Source organism: Hemitrygon akajei, chromosome 26 (genome assembly GCF_048418815.1).
Source record: "Hemitrygon akajei chromosome 26, sHemAka1.3, whole genome shotgun sequence".
Classification (NCBI taxonomy): Eukaryota; Metazoa; Chordata; class Chondrichthyes; order Myliobatiformes; family Dasyatidae; genus Hemitrygon; species Hemitrygon akajei.
Genome location: NC_133149.1, coordinates 10,151,134 through 10,168,336, shown reverse-complemented (window position 1 = coordinate 10,168,336; position 17,203 = coordinate 10,151,134). Strand labels below are relative to the sequence as shown.

Genomic DNA, 17,203 nt, shown 5'->3' with positions numbered 1-17,203 from the left:
GTAATACACATAATATGCGGGAGGTACTGAGCACTGGAAATCCAGATTTACAAACACAAAATGCAAAAAGAATTCAGCACTGGAAATGCAGAGTAACACAAAATGCTGAGGGATCTTGGCACTGCAAATCTAGAGTAACAGACACAAAATGCAGAAGGAGCTGACTGCTGGAAGGCTACAGTCACACACAGAATTTTGGAGTAATTCAGCGCTGTAAATCAAGAGAAATACACATAAAATAATGGGCGCATTTGGCACTGGAAATCTAGAGTAACACACATAATATGGGGCAGGTACTTAGCGTTGGGGAAAAAGTGCTGGAAGTCCAGAGTCACATACACAAAATGCTGGAGGAATTCAGCGCTGGAACTCCGGAGTAACATAAAGAAAACGCTGGGGGAATTTGGCGCTGGAGATCCAAGGGAACACATGCAAAATGCTAGAGGAGCTGAGCGCTGGAAATCCAAGAGTTACAAAATGTTGGCAGAACTTGAGAGCTGCAAATCCAGAAAAAACACACACAAAATGCGGGAGGAATTTAACGCGGGAAATCTAGAATAAACCAAAGAAAATGCAAGTGCAACTGGGCACCGGAAATCCAGAGTTACTCACACAAAATGCTGGTGTAACTCATCAATGTAATTCTAGAGTCACATACACAAAATGCTGGAGGAATTCAGCGCTGGAAATCCAGTGTAATACACACAAAATGATCAGGTAACTTCGCGCTGGAAATCTAGAGCAACACACAAAATTTGCAGGAGGAAGTGAACGCTGGAAATCCAGAGATGCACAGGCATAATTCAGGAGAAATTCAGCGCTGGAACTCTGGAGTAACACAAACAAAATGCTGGGGTAATTTGGCGCTGGAAATCCAGGAAAACACACGCAAAATGCAAGAGAAACTGAGCACTGGAAATCCAGAGTTGCATTCACAAAAATGCAGGAGTAATTGAGCTCTAGAAATCCAGAGAAACACACACAAAATTATGGGGAATCTCGGCGCTGAAAATCTAGAGTAATACACACAAAATGTGTTAGGAACTGAGCGCTGGAAATCCAGAGTTACACACACAGAATGCAGCAGGAATTTGACGCAGAAAATCCAGGGACACACACACACAATGCTAGCGGAACTGGGCACTGGAAATGCAGAGTAAGAGAAGCAAAATACAGGAGGAACTTTGCGCTGGAAAACCAGTGTCACACATACAAAATACTGGAGTAACCAAGTGCTGGAAATCTGGAGTAAACTTGGCAGGTCAGGCAGAAGCAGAGGTTTTGCTGTCAATCAGCATGCATGATGAATGGTCTCAGCCTGAAACATCAACTGTTTATTCCTCTCTATAGATACTGGCTGACTTGCTGAGTTCCTGGAGCATTTTGTGTGGGTAGCTCTGTGACGTTAGTGGATGCTGGGAGAGAGAACACATCCTATATTGCTGAAACCTTGTCTTTGGTTCTTGCTATAACCCAAGCAAAACAAATATAAAGAAATCATCTGCTTTCCATTATATTAATAATGGTAAGCCAGTTATTGATTCATAGAAAATTACAGCATAGAAATAGGCCCTTCAGCATATCGAGACAGTGCCAAACCACTTAAACTGCCAAGTCCCATCAACTTGCACCTGAACCATAGCCCTCCATATCCCGCCCAATTCATGTACCTATCCAAACTTTCAAATGATCCAGGCCGTCAGAAGGGAGAAGCCCAATGTCCCACACCACCAGGTTCAGGAACAGTTCTTACCCTTCAACCATCAGGCTCCTGACCACTGTGGATAACTTTACTCACCTCAAACTATGAACTGATTGCACAACCTCTGGACTCACTTTCAAGGACTCTATAACTCATGTTTGCAACCTTTGTTTGTCTGTTTGTTTATTTCTCCCTTTTTTGTATTTGCACATTGGTGATTCTTCTCTCTTTGTGTAAAGTTCTTCATTGATTCCATTATATTTCTTTACATTTACTATGAATGCCCGCAAGAAAATGAATATATGGTAACATGCATGTAACTTTGATAACAAATTTACTTTGAAACTTTGATTGATCAATATCACAATAAAAATAGATTTCCTGACCATGAACACATTGTTTATAGGATCATGTTCACCACAAGCTTGTAAACTTTGTTGTTATGCTGCAGCAGTACATTGCAATACATAATAACTGTGAATTAAGGCAAGAAGTGTGTATGTATATATATATCTTTTCAGGTAAATTAAATAAGTAGTGCATAAAGAGATTAAAAAAAAGTAGTGAAGTAAGTGTTCATGGGCACGATCAAGGCAAGTCACCTCTTATGTTCCTTTGCTTGCTCAACCTATCCTCATAAGATATGCTCTCTGATCCTGGTAAATCTCTTCTGCACCCTCTCTAAAGCTTCTACCAACAGAACTGAAAACAATATTCCAAGTGTGCTGTAAGCAGGGATTTACAGAGATACATCCCTTAATCTCACTCCCCAACGAATGAAGGTCAATACACCATTTGTCTTCTTAACCACCCTAAGCTTAATTTTAAGTTATTTATTAACTGAGATGAGAATGTTTGAAATGGTATTGAAATACAGGCACAAAAATTATATTACAATGAGCAAACTGACACAAGGTCCACGGCAATTGGTGAATTTAACTTCACTTCATTAGTAAAACTGGAATAGAAAGCTAATCTCAGTAATAGAGATGATGAAATCACTGGTAAGAAAATACCAAGTTCTCTAATGTTCTTTAGGGAACCAAATCTGCAGTACAGATTCCAAGTGAGAAGTGACAATTTGCCAGAGACTACTCTTATGAACAAATGAAGATGAATAATAATTAGATTTATATTTAGAGATATAGCATAATAACAGGCCCTTCTGCTCCAATGAGGTTGCATTCTATAGTGTAATTATACCCATGTGACCAATTAACCAACTAACCCGTACTGCTTTAGGATGTGCCCATGTGGACACAGAGAGGATATAGAAACTCCTTACAAACAGCAGCAGGAAGGAGTCTCTGAATCATGATACAAGTTTATATTGAAAGTCAAGCTCCAGGCGTTGTACAGTGGACATGACCTAATGCAAGGGGCAGTTTACATTAGGTCATACCCACTTTTGTAAAGTGGACAGAGCTAAATATAATTGACCTAATCCACCTGGACCAATGTAATTGACCTAATGCAATTGCAGAGTAGAGTGAACATGACCTAAGATAATTGACCTAATGGAATTGGCCTAATGTAATTGACCTAATGTAATGACCAAACATAATTGCAGAGTTGAGTGGACATGACCTAATGCAAGGGGCAGTTCCAAAGTCAGGAACAAAGAAGATTGCAACTTAATCTTAAATATATTTTTTTCTTTCCAATGTACTCTCAAGTACCTGAGAAAATCCACCCTATGTATTCAACTTAGATGTACTGAATCCCAATAAATTTTTGGTCAATTATAAAACTTCAGTGTGTTCATTGATGTTTGCAACTTATACATCCCATCAAGACCTGCTTGAGAATTTCCAGCTATTGGCTCTTTCTACTGTCACACACTTTTCGTGCATTTCTAAATCTGCCCTAACTCAGACGCAATTTACAATGTTGGCAAAAGCTGCTGAGTGATTTAAAAAAACCTTACCCCAGCTTCAACAAGTGGAATAAATCACATGTATTGTCAAAAGACAAGGTGCCTGATTAAATAAGCAAAACAACTGCACTTTGCTGACTCATGGTGTCATAGAACACTACAGCACAGAAGCAGGCTCTTTGGCCCTTCTATTCTGTGCTGTAACATTATTCTGCCTAGTCCCATCAACCTGCACCTGGACCATAGTCCTCTATACCCCTCCCATCCATGTACCTATCCAAATTTCTCTTAAATATTGAAATTAAACCCACATCCACTACTTCCACTGGCAGTTATTGATAGCCAGACTTTTGAAGTTCCTGTACAAAAACTGAAACCCAGGGACCAGGTAGGTGGGTGACGGAAGAATGTGCAGAGTTAGTCATAGGTAAGCCAGTCTGACATAAATTGTGGTGTACCCACACTGTCTAAGCAAGAATTCTGGAGGTACCTTTGTACAGTTTTGAAAGGGGAATGATGTGTAGTGTTATCTCCCCAGCAACTATTTCAGAATACTTAAGCAAGTTCCATTTTATCTTTCAAAATTCTAAAATCTATTATGATTCAACATATAGATTAAAACTAAGCAATGGTTTGATAGGCATGATGAGGTGGCCTTTCAACTAGAACAAGCACTTAGATTTGGAAGGAAATTCTGAGCCACATAACTTTGATCCTCCAATAAAGTGAGCAGTGGGGAGCACCAGACTCGATACTTGTAGAGCCTGTACGCTCCATTATCACTCCTCCAAATGGACCATTAGGTGGCATGGACATGGCAATTTGATGTCTTTTTATACATTAACTCTAAAGGAAACCAGGCAACCATACAGAGTACAGGGCATTAACAAAGGAAATCAAATGTTCTTGTTTGCTGTAACCCATTACCCAGCTCTTGGTGGATCTTCTTATTAACTCCGAGAATGACTATTTACTCTCTGTGAGATGAAACATCAAGAAAGCAGAACTAATTGGTTCAATCTAAAGTTGAGGCTTCCTCCAGAGCTATTACTGCGACTTGTAAATTGCCTTTAAATGCAATGCAACTCAAACATAATCTGTTTAAATTAGACTAACTAATATTCACCAATAATACTGTATTTCATTAGGAAGTGCTCTATCTCCTCATTAAATTGCTTGAATCCAATAATTATGAATGATAGTTAAAAAGAAAAACTGTTAGAAACCAACTGACCATAAGACATAGGAGCAGAATTGGGCCATTTGGCCTATCGAATCTGCTTTGCCATTCAATCATGGCTAACTTATGTCCCCCTCAACCCTATTGTCCTGCATTCCACTGATGCCCTTACTAATCAAAAAACTACCAGCCTTTGCTTTAAATATACCTAAAGACTTGGTCTCCACAGCTGTCTGTGGAAATGAATTCTGCAGCTTCACTACTCTCTGGCTAAAGCAATTCCTCCTCATTTAAGAATGATTATCTCAAATTCAGCCCGATGGTAATAATTGAGATTGTGCAGATTCGGATTTATTTCTCACATGTACATTGAAACATACGTGAGATGTGTTGACTGCCTCAAGGATGTGCTGGTGACAGCTCACAAGTGTTGCCACTGATTCCAGCACCAACACAGCATATGGCCGAATGCTCAGTAGCAACAAGAAGCTCCCTTCCCACCTACCCATCACTAGGCACAGACACTGTCCTCACTAAGCTATGCAGGTGCGTGACTGCACAATAAATGAAATGCTCCCGTGCACATAGTCTTTGTTGCCATGCAGTTGGAATTGGACGCAGGTAAAAAAAGTTTACAAAACATGAAAAAATGTCTTTGTTGTACTGTATTTCATTATAAACAAATTATTAAGCAAAATCAAAAGTATGTGATATTTCAATTTTCATTCTAAATGTTCAAAGTATCACCCTCATCATTATGTGTCGTATCGTATGAGGTGAACAATCATGGTCTTCCATCTGTCTTCAATCTGAGTAGTTCTTCTCTAGCTATGACCATGATTGGTCTTGGAAATTTTTTCTACAAAAGCGGTTTGCCATTGCCTTCTTCTGGACAGTGTCTTTACAAGATGGGTGACCCCAACAATTATCAAAACTCTTCAGAGACTGTCTGCCTGGCGTCAGCAGTCACATAACCAGGACCTGTGATGTGCACCGGCTGCTCATAAGACCATCCACCATTTGCTTCCGTGGCTTTATGTGACCCTGATTGGGGAGGCTAAGCAGGTGCTACACCTTGCCCAAGGTGTACCACCTGCATATCATTCACAGTATGCATATTAGCAAAAATATTTTTAAGTGCTGCGCAGTTCTCAGGCTGTGTAAAAAACTTCTTGCTCAGAGCAATGGTTGGTCCGCGCATCTGTAAAAAAAAAGAGGGAACATTGGACACAGACAAGTCTCCAACCACAGGATAGGCTGCCTCTGGGTTTCCAGTCCTTGGCCCCGTACTTTCAGACTTGCAGGCATTGGGCCTTTGACTACTCCTGAAGGACTGTTGGATTGCAGAACTTGTATTCTTTGGGCTTTAATGCCAGGACTCTCCTCTACCTCACTGAGACCAAGTATGGACTCTGTCCATGTGGCTACCTTGAGCTTCCAGTTGCATGTCATATCAGCTCCCCTCCCCATATACACACAGATTTCTCTGTCCGTCAGGTGGGGCACTTCTAGAGAAACTTTCTGTGGGTGTTACTGATAGATTTCAGTTTTGCATTGAATTCCCAATATTATAGGGGAATAAGAACTCACAGTCTGAAACAAGGCTTTTTCTCTCTTGTCAGTCACTGCGGAATCAACAACTTGTCTCATTTTCTGCAGGTCACCCCATGTGTTCTGATTTGCCTCAAAGTCGATCTCAACAATCCTTGAGCAATACCACCTTCATTAACATGTTTGAGAGTGCTGGCCCTTAAATGAACAGCGATCTTCTGTATATTCATGGCTTGCTTCATTAACTGATGAATGCCAAAAGGTGACAGACCCCCTGCGCTTGCAAATTTGATGTCAAGTCTCCCACAATTGACCCATCTCAGCTCGTTTTGATTAACAATGCAATGTTTGTGTTTCATATTTTTGATTCAGCAACCTCAGAACACTCGAAAGCACTTTACAGGCATGGAGTACTTATAAAGTACAGGCACTACTGCCGTGTTAAAAACACAACTGGCAATCAGCACACAGAAAACCCTAAACAACAATGTGATAATAATTGGCTATAGAGCTCTCTAAGCACTGAACCAGACCAATTTGGTCCACCAATACTGTGTTGACTCTGTAATAATTACCCAGAAAATGGATGAAAGAATATCTATTTGTACTTGTTTTAATGCATAACAATTGGAATAGTTTTTATTGTCACACGTACCAAGATACAGTCTTGTATACTGTTCATACAGATCAAACCATTACACAGTGCGTTGAGCTAGAATAAAATAAAACAATAACAATGCAGAATAAAGGGCAAAAATGCAGGTAGTTGGGATTTGGGTCTCGTTTTGCAGTATTTACACAGATACTATGACAAAATCTTACCCAATAGAAATTTGTAGCAGGCATTAATGCTATTTCTTTCATATTTTATATATATTTATATACTTTATCTAGATTTATAGAAAACTACAGCACAGAAAATCTGAACTCCAGAATACCCTGAGCTGTAAATAGTGTTGCGCTAGCTGCTACACTACAACATGCCAAGCATAATTGTTTAATGGAGACTGGATCAAAAGAGATGATTTGGTTACTGTATTAATAGTTCACAGTTCAAAACAGTCACATCACAAAGTTATGAAAGCTGTGTGATTGAAAGGGGCAACAACACACACAAAATGCTGGTGGAACACAGCAGGCCAGGCAGCATCCATAGGGAGAAGCACTGTTGACGTTTTGGGCCAAAACCCTTCGTCAGGACTAACCGAAAGGAAAGATAGTAAGAGATTTGAAAGTAGTGGGGGGAGGGGAAAATGCTCTGTATCACTTTCGCCAATCACCTTTCCAGCTCTTAGCTTCATCCCACATCCTCCGGTCTTCTCCTATCATTTTGCATTTCCCCCTCCCCCCACTACTTTCAAATCTCTTACTACCTTTCCTTTCGGTTAGTCCTGACGAAGGGTATCAGCCCGAAACGTCGACAGTGCTTCTCCCTATAGATGCTGCCTGACCTGCTGTGCTCCACCAGCATTTTGTGTGTGTTGTTGTTTGAATTTCCAGCATCTACAGATTTCCTCGTGATTGAAAGGGGCAATGTTCTACATTTAATGAAGTAGTCATTGCTTCAAGTTTTACTGTAATAAATATATCAGGCATTCACAATGTGGGGTGAGAATCAGTTCCCAGTTCACCCCAGACACAAATGGATTTACAGTAACACTTGGACCCTTTACATCAATATTGCACTGCAGCTTAAGAGTCATACAGCATTACAGCAGAGAAACAGGCCCTTTGGCCCATTTAGTCCATGGCAACCTGAACTCTATCTAGTCTCATCTACCATATCCATCCAAATCCCTCCCATACATGTCCCTATCCAAACTTCTCTCGAATATTATATTTGAACCCACATCCACTACCTCCGCTGGCAGCTCATTCCACACATAACAATCTTTGAGTGAGGATGCTCCTTTTCAGATCCACTTAAATATTTCACCGTTCATCCTAAACCTACGACCTCTAGTTCTATTCTCACTCAACCTGAGGGGGAAAAGACTACCTCCATTCATACTCTCTATACCCCTCATAATTTTGTATACCTCATTCTTTTGTGCTCTAATGAATGAAAGACAAGACATTGGAACAGAATTAGGCCATTTGAGTCTGCACTGCCATTTAATAATGGCTGATTTATTTCCCCACTCAACCCCATTCTACTGCCTGCTCCTCATCACCTTTGGCAAACTTACCTATCAGCATTCACTTTAAATATACCCGCTGACTTGGCCTCCATAGCCATATGTGGCAATGAATTCCATATTCACCACTCTCCCCCAGGCAACATGCTTGAAAATTTTCTCTGTGCTCTTTTAAACCTAATTTGCTCCTTTGTTCATATAGTTTATTTCTTTGCCCTTTGCCTGTATGACCGTCACAGAGAGTGTTGCTGCCGATAATAAAATAACTGGGCGCAGAACTTGCGCACTTTTATGACTCAAACATACTTTTTTTTGTGCATAAAGAGAACAGAATGGACTGGATATTGACCATTGGTTAAATTGTATATGTTTGAATTCCTTACTTGCAAGATCAACTGCCATTCACAAACTACATTCATTAAATAACAAACTACAAGCTGACAATCGATGACCCTTTGAAGTTAGTGAAGAATTGTCCCTTAGTTGTTGGGTGTTTTTCACACCTCTCCATTGTTCTTACCTCATCTGTCTCGGGCACTCCCTACTGTGTAAAAAGAAGATATGTTCTAGGTTGAATGCACACTGCCACAATCATTCTCATTGTCTCGTCTGTAGGAGCCAAGGTTGGCTCTGGGAGTCTCACTTCAAAGTCTGGGTTGACTACAACTGCTATTCTTGCCTGGATGCTGTCTTTAACCCTTGTCACAAGAGCACTGACAGGACCATAAGATAAAAGAGCAGAATTAGTCCATTTGGCCCATCAAATCTGCTCCACCATTTCATCATGGCTGATCCCTTTTCCCCCCTCAGCCTTCTCCCTGTAACCTTTGGTGCCATGTCCAGTCAAGAACTTATCAATCGCTGCCTTAAATACACCCAGTGACCTGGCCTCCACAGCTGCCTGTGGTAACAAATTTCATAAATTCACCACTCTCTGGCTGAAGACATTTCTCTGCATCTCTGCTTTAAATGGACCCCCCTTTATCCTGAGGCGGTGCCCTTTGGTTTTAAACTCTCCCACCATAGGAAACATCCTCTCCACATCCACTCTATCAAGGCCCTTCACCATTCGATAGGTTTCAATGAGGTCACCCCTCATTCTTCTAAATTCCAGGAGTAGAGTCCCAGAGCCATCAAACGCTCTTCATATGACAAGCCATTTAATCCTGGAATAATTTTCATGAACCTCCCTTGAACCTTCTCCAGTTTCAGCACATCCTTTCTAAGATAAGGGACCCAAAACTGTTCACAATACTCCAAGCGAGGCCTCACCAGTTTTTTATAAAGTCTCAACATTACATATTGCCAGCACCAGTGTGTGCTGGTTTAACCTGGCAGCGAATACAAAGTACACTCACACTTTCTCACAGCATTGGTGACCCATTTTACAGTGCTTCTGCTGACTTTACATTACACTTCAATATCAATGCTAAACACTGTTCAGCATCCAACATTTATGCTATCTAAGCTCTAGGTCCAGATATTGTTTAGACTGCAGCAAATTTCAGCATGTTCTATTTCTGTTGAAGTTATTTATTTAGTGTTACAGCTGAGCTGGCCTTTCTGGCCCTTCGAGCTATGCCGCTCCAGCAACCCACAACCCTGATTAACCCTAACCTAATCATGGTTCAATTTACAATGACCAATTAACCTACCTGGTAAGTCTTTGGACTGTGGAAGAAAACCAACTGGAGCACCTGACGTACAGAGACTCCTTACAGAACAGCACCAAGACTGAGCTCTGAAACACCCCGAGCTGTAATAACATCATGCAAACCACTACACTGTGGCACCTAGTTATGGACAAGCTAATTCTAGAGAGTTGCACCAATGGAACGTTGGAATTTTATTGGCACACAACACAGAAGACATTATGAGTAAAGCACTCTCACACTCAGACTTGATAAGTGAGCCATCAAAACTGCATCTGCTACCAACATCTACCCATGGATGCTACTTGACAACTGCTAAAATATGCCCTCATTCTAACAACTTTCTACAGGAGCACCATCAAATTTCTTGTCTAGCTGCACCATTGTGTTGTACAGAATTTGCAAGGTGTTGGACTGAAAGACCCTACAGAGGACAATAAAAACTGGTCTCCCTCCCCCCTATTTGTGACATTTACTGTTGCATACATAGGGCCCAAATTATTGTTGAGAATCCCACAATTTCTTTGATGACTACCATCAGGAAGGAGGTGCAGAAGCATCAGGACTAGAACTGCCAGAATGGGTAAAATTTTCTTCCCTCAGGCTGTGAGACAAATGAATACTCTGCCACCACTGAGGTCTCATCATTACAAATTAGGATAGCGAACTGTTTACTGTCCTGTTTACTACTGTATTTACCTATGTTGTATTTTATCACATGCATTTTGAATTATATTTTATTAACTTATTTATAGTATAATATTTTGGTTTATGAGCTGTGTGTGATATATGTAGTGATAGGGGATTTCTTTTGGTTATATATATGTACAGTCAGACGACAATAAACTTGAACTTGATATGTGCACCTCTGAAGATTCCCTGGTTTATTTACTCACAGTACTATTGTTGTCTCTGTGGCTGTGGGAGCACAGTCCTGATAACAGCTTCCATACAGCAAAGCACACAAACACTCGGGATGAATCGAGCAACTGGGGTGTATATATATATATGTGTGTGTGTGTGTGTGTGTGTGTGTGTGTGTGTGTGTGTGTGTGTGTGTGTGTGTGTGTGTGTGTGTGTGTGTGTGTGTGTGTGTGTGTGTGTGTGTGTGTGTGTGTGTGTGTGTGTGTGTGTGCCTAATACCTTTACACAGTACTGTAGGTGATAATAAACCTGAATCTGAATGTAAGCCTTCATTTCTTGAGATAATTCATTGATGAAGGGCAGAGCATCAAGTTCAGTTTTGTAGACAATTGCTTCTAATAATGGTTTGACACAACAGAAATCCCTCCTGTATTACATATGCTGAATAATGTTGTAAATACTATGCATCTACAATTCACTGGTCAGTGGAGTTGAGTTGAGAAAAAGAGTACAAGAACTACATACAAATCCCAGACAGCTTCAACTCTCATGGGATTTTGTAATGCGCGGTGACCTCATGAAGGACAGAGAGCGTGCTTGAATTGTTTAATTTTTACATACTACTTCCTTTTTGGGTGGCAGGGTGGAGATACATCTCTACAAAAGGAGGTGCAAAGCACTCCTTCCTCCCGCTATCCTGCAGGTCTCCTTTGGTCAAGGTGTAGCACCTGCTATACCCACTCGACCAGGGTCACGTGAAACCACGGGAGCAGGTGGTGGATGGTCGTATGAGCAGCTGGAACTTAACACAAGTCCTGGTTATGTGACCACAGATACCAAGCAAACAATCTCTGAAGAGTAATGATGATGGCTGGGGTCACCTTGAGTCTTGTAAAGACACTGCCCAGAAGAAGACAACGGCAAACCACTTCTGTAGGGAAGTTTGCCAAGAACAATCACAGTCATGGATAGAGAAAAACTTTACAGAATAAGGACAGATGGATCACCCACATCATGCGACACGGCACATAATGATCAAACTAACTTTCTTTTTATAATGTAAATCTTTATTTTGTAAATTTCTTGTTTATCTCTCAAACTACCCTGTTCTGTAGATCTACGTCAAATCAGAATCAGAATCAGACTTTAATCGCCAAGTACCTATGCACATACAAGGAATTTACTTCCGGCAGATGTTGTCTCTCTGCTCATAACAATAATAATGATAAATATAAATGAAAATATAGATTATACATACAGGTAGCACAATCCAAGTAATAGTTAGCTGACAGTTAACTGTTCAGCAAAGTGACCGCAGTAGGGAAAAAACTTCTCCGAAGCACATTCTATCCTGACTTCAACCTACCCTGGTGTTCCTTTATCCTTGTAATTTTACCAAACTTAGCTAAAGCCACATAACAACATCATTACAAACAGAAGAGATTCTGCAGATGCTGAAAATCCATGCTGGGGGTACTCAGTCAATTCAGGTGACTTCCTCCTTCTTTTCCAGTCCTGATGCAGGGTCTCAGTCCGAAATGTCAACTGCTTATTCACTTCCACAGATGCTGCCTGAACTGCTGAGTTCCTCCAGCATTTTGTGTATGTTACTCTGAAAAGACCATCACTATGGACAATACAATGTTTGGACAAGATGGTTCATTTCTACTTTCTAGGTAACAGTGGATGGGCAGGAAATATTCATGGTTGGCAAAGACAGGATGGGTCAAAGGGTCAGTTTTTATGTTGTTTCTCACTGTACCTCTAAGAAGACCACGAAGCTCCTTGACCAAGCCAGTCTCACTCGAAACACATTTTCAAGGATACTACCAAAACTGTTAAGGACATTTGCATATGATCTAACCTGGGTTAACATACTTTTAACCAAGTATAATGTAATTAAATTGTTGCACTCAGAGATTAGCTCAGGCAATTAGAACTGCGAGATAACGACAGCACCATATCATCCATAACTATCTCGATCTCATAAAGAGCATTGCATTCCAATGACAGGAAGTGAATGACATTTATAACTAAATTTATATTTATGTATGATCTTGGTACACGTATAACATACGGCACATTAACGTGCATCAAATTTTAGTTTTGTAAAAGGCAATTCAATGCCTCTGCTAGCAAACAATCAGAAATAGTCCACAGTGCTACTGACTACATCTATATTCAATAAGATAACTTCACCCACCACAACACTGAACTGATTCAACAACTTATGGACTCAATTTCAAGAACCCTACAACTCATGTTCTCAGTATTATTTATTTATTTATTATTTTTGTCCATAGTTTGTCTTCTTTTGCACATAGGTTCTTAGTTTTTGTTTATATGTAGTTTTTCATTGATTTCTATTGTATTTCTGTGTTCTATTGTGAATGCTTGCAAGTAAATAGGTCTCAGGGTAGCATATGGTGATATATACGTAGTTTGATAACACTGAACTTTGAAATCTGGATTCTATCAGGATGGATTGTAGGAAACATTCTCCCATGACAGAAGTCATAGGGTATTGGTTTAAGGAGAGGAATAAGAGATTTATAATCAGTTTTTGTTTAGTTTCTCATTGATTCTACTGTATACCTTTGTTCTACTGTGAAAGCTCGCAAGAAAATGAATTCAAGGCAGTATATGGTGAGATATTCAAAGATTCAAAGTGCATTTATTATCAAAGAATGTATAAATTGTACAACTTTGAGATCTTTGTTTGCTTACAGGCACTGGCAAAGCAAGGAACCTGAAATAACCTAATTTAAAAAAAGACCAACCCCCAGTGCCCACAGTGAAAGAGAAAAAAATCAAAACAAATCATGCAAACAATAGAAATGAGCAAAAACAACAGCATTCTGAACCAAATTGAGTCCTTAGATCCAAATCCCCCTAATAAAGTGACCACTGAGTATATATTTCAATGGTTCAAAGTGTAGGATCAGAAGACTGAACTACATGTGCCATACACAAGACAATATTACCATTTTCTCCTTTTATTTGCACAACTCTGATCAGAACATCCTATGATAATGACGAAAGAGAGAGCAACGTAATATTCAAGCTCTTCTGGCATCTGTCAATGAGGAGTCGCCCAACAGACTCCAAGTAACCTTCTATATTATTTATACTGAGAATTGGCCCAAGTACAGAACCTTGCCTGTGTTGGTCAGACTGTATAACTTTTATCTTCCTTGCAGTTTAACTTACATAATGCTTGTTTGTATTTTTTATATATCATATTTATACATATAATTGTTCAGTCAGTTTTGTAGTGGTTGCAGTTGCCTCTATTTTTTCTAGAAACTAATTTAAGATTTCGCTATAATTGTCTTCTTTTGTTATTATTGCTTGTGTTGCTGTGCTGAACGTTGTGGGTAAGTTATGTTGTCACCGGAATATGTGGTGACCCGTGCAGGCAGCTCCATAGTACATCCATGGGTGTGTTGGTTGTTAACACAGATGATGTATTTCTCTGTATGTTCCAATGTACATGTGATCAATAAATCTGAATCTGAAAGGACTAATTCTGTTCTTTTGGGACACTGGAGTTGTCATGCAGCAGGGCCTACAGTCCTTTCTGATATTGGAGTAGGAAGTTCTTAGTTCAGTGACAGTTGGTCTGTCTCTTTTTACTTTCCCTCTGTTTCAATGTAATGGTGGTGTTAGGGTATTCCTGAAGTTAATATAGATCCAATAATAATGGAGTCACATGTAGACCAGTCTGAGTAAGGATACAAACCTTTTACCCAAAAGGTGGAGCTTGAAAGCAATCAGCTGGTTTCCTTGGTCATTGTCATCAAGGCACGTTCATATTCCCAACCCACCCAACCATCCAGGACATATTCAAGAAGGTGGCATCCATCACTGAGGATCTCACCATCCAGGCCATACCCTCTTCTCATTACTACCACTGAGGAGGAAGTACAGGGCCCTGAAAACACACACTCAATGATTTAGTAACAGCTTCTTCTCCTTCAACATAAGAATTCTGAATGGTCTATGAACCTATGAACATTTCATCACCATTTTGCTTTCCTTTTTCATTATTTATATATATTTCTTATGGTGATGTATAGAGATTTTTTATGTACTGCACTGACTTTAAATTTTCCTTTCATTAAAGATCCTCACCATCTAGGTTGTGCTGCCTTATCATTATTACCATCAAGGAGGTGGTACAGGAACCTGAAGATTCATCCTCTAGATATAGGAACAGCTTCTTCCCATCAGATTTCTGAATGGTCCATCAACCCATGGATACTACTTTGCCTTTTGCTCTATTAATTTTAGTAATTTATAGTAATTTTATGCCTTTGCACTGAACTGCTGCTGCAAAATAACAAATTAACATCATATTCTGATTTCTTTCTTCAAAATTCTTAACTGAATTTCAGAGCTACTGTGATGGGGTTCGAACCGAGGATGTTGCATTGTATTATTAATCGGATAATTTACCTCCTGCATCACCACATTATAGAAGCCTATATTGTCAAAAGGAACACAGTGAGAAGATCATGTTATATGTGTTTCTAGTTTCTGGTTACTCCTGATTTTATTGCTCTTTTGTCTGATTCTGACTGAGGCGGCCTGGTTCTGCGGCCAGTAGTCAACGAATGACACAATGCTAATTTGAGCAGAACTGAGCTAAACTGAACATTCCTAGACTGTTTCAAGGACTCCGTGGTTTGATGCATTATATTCTGTGTGCTTTCTTTTCATTCATTTTTTGACGATTGCATGATTTGTTCTTTTTTGTGTGCTGTGTGTTTGATTCTTTATTTGAATGGGTTCCATGGTGCATCCTTGTTTTGTGACTGTCTGTGGGAAGTCGAATCTCAGGGTTGTTTACTGCATACATACTTTGATAATAAATATATTTTGAATCTTTTGATATAAAGGACACAGAAGGTAAAACATTACACATGAGAACTTGAAGAAACATGGGGTAACTTTCTGTACTGTATGCCTTGGAGTCCAAATAGTGATACAGTAGTGCAGTGGTTAGTGTGACACTATTAAAACTTGGGGCATTCCACAGTTTGGAGTTCAATTCCTGCACCTTGTACATTTTCCCCATGACCATGTAGTTTCTTCTGGGTGCCCCAGTTTCCTCCCAGTCCAATAATGTACCAGTTAGAAGGTTAATTGGTCATTGTAAATTTGCCTGTGATTAGGCTGGTGGGTTGCTGGGAGATAGGTTCTTGATTAGCCAGGACATCAAGGGAGAAGGCAGGGGAGTAGGGAGACTGGAAGAATTGGATCAGCCCATATTGAATGGCAGAGCAGACTCGAGGGGCTGAATGGCATACTTCTGCTCCTATATCTTATGGTCTTATTGGCTTTGTATAAACCAGCACAATTATTTAACAACATTTTGCATGCCAAATCCAGATTTAATTTTCATTCAGACATGGATATTCCCTAAGATGTTCCATCTTAGTTAACGACATTGATTCCTGCCTAGTAATAGTCAAACATCCAGCTGGATACAGCTCACATTGAATAATTAAAGGGGAGTCAACCACTCAATTACTGACCGTTCTGCGGCAGAGTACCGAATCATTCAGAATTCGTACCAGTGCCAAAAGCAACATGTGGATATTCTCTGGCAACAGTACAGCAGGCAATTTGGTTGGACTGAGCCAACTTAATTTCAGCCAATTCGAAAAGCACCCATTTCAATTTCCTCAACAATTAATCCTCCATCAAAGAAGCTCATGCATTGTGAAAACAAACACTAGTTATATATATATATATATATAATTACACATTTTTAAATGAAAACTGTGATATCATTCCTATCCATTAGGTTTAGCTTAGTTTTGAAGTGTTTACCATCTGCTTTATTGCAGAAATACACATGTACAGGAAATTTTAGTCAACAAAAGAATGAATTTATAAAGGTTATGTGGAAATGTATCTATAACCCTGAAGCCTTTGCGAATGTGTAACTTTTGTAAAAATGTAATGTGACAAAATGGAACCTGTGTGATCCCAGAGTGCTTTGCTGTTTGTTGAAATATTTAGCTTGCAAGCAGAATGTGCTTTATATTAGAATGTATGTTTACAGCAGGTATTGTTTTGACAACAGAGAAAAACAGTACACAACTGTCATGGGGGGGGGGGGATAAGCCTGAAAAAAAATAACAAATGGACTGATTCAAAGAAGAGATGCACAGATCCAGATAAGGAAGGAATGCCAGTATGGGATGGAACAACCTCAAAGACATGAAGATG

General features: G+C 39.8%; 1 protein-coding gene across 8 annotated transcripts in view; it reads right to left on the bottom strand.

Annotated features, from left to right (window-relative positions):
- LOC140716749 (neural cell adhesion molecule 1-like) overlaps positions 1-17,203 on the bottom strand; it is a 694,163-nt gene that overhangs the window by 83,232 nt on the left and 593,728 nt on the right. The gene's annotated exons all lie outside the window — the stretch shown is intronic.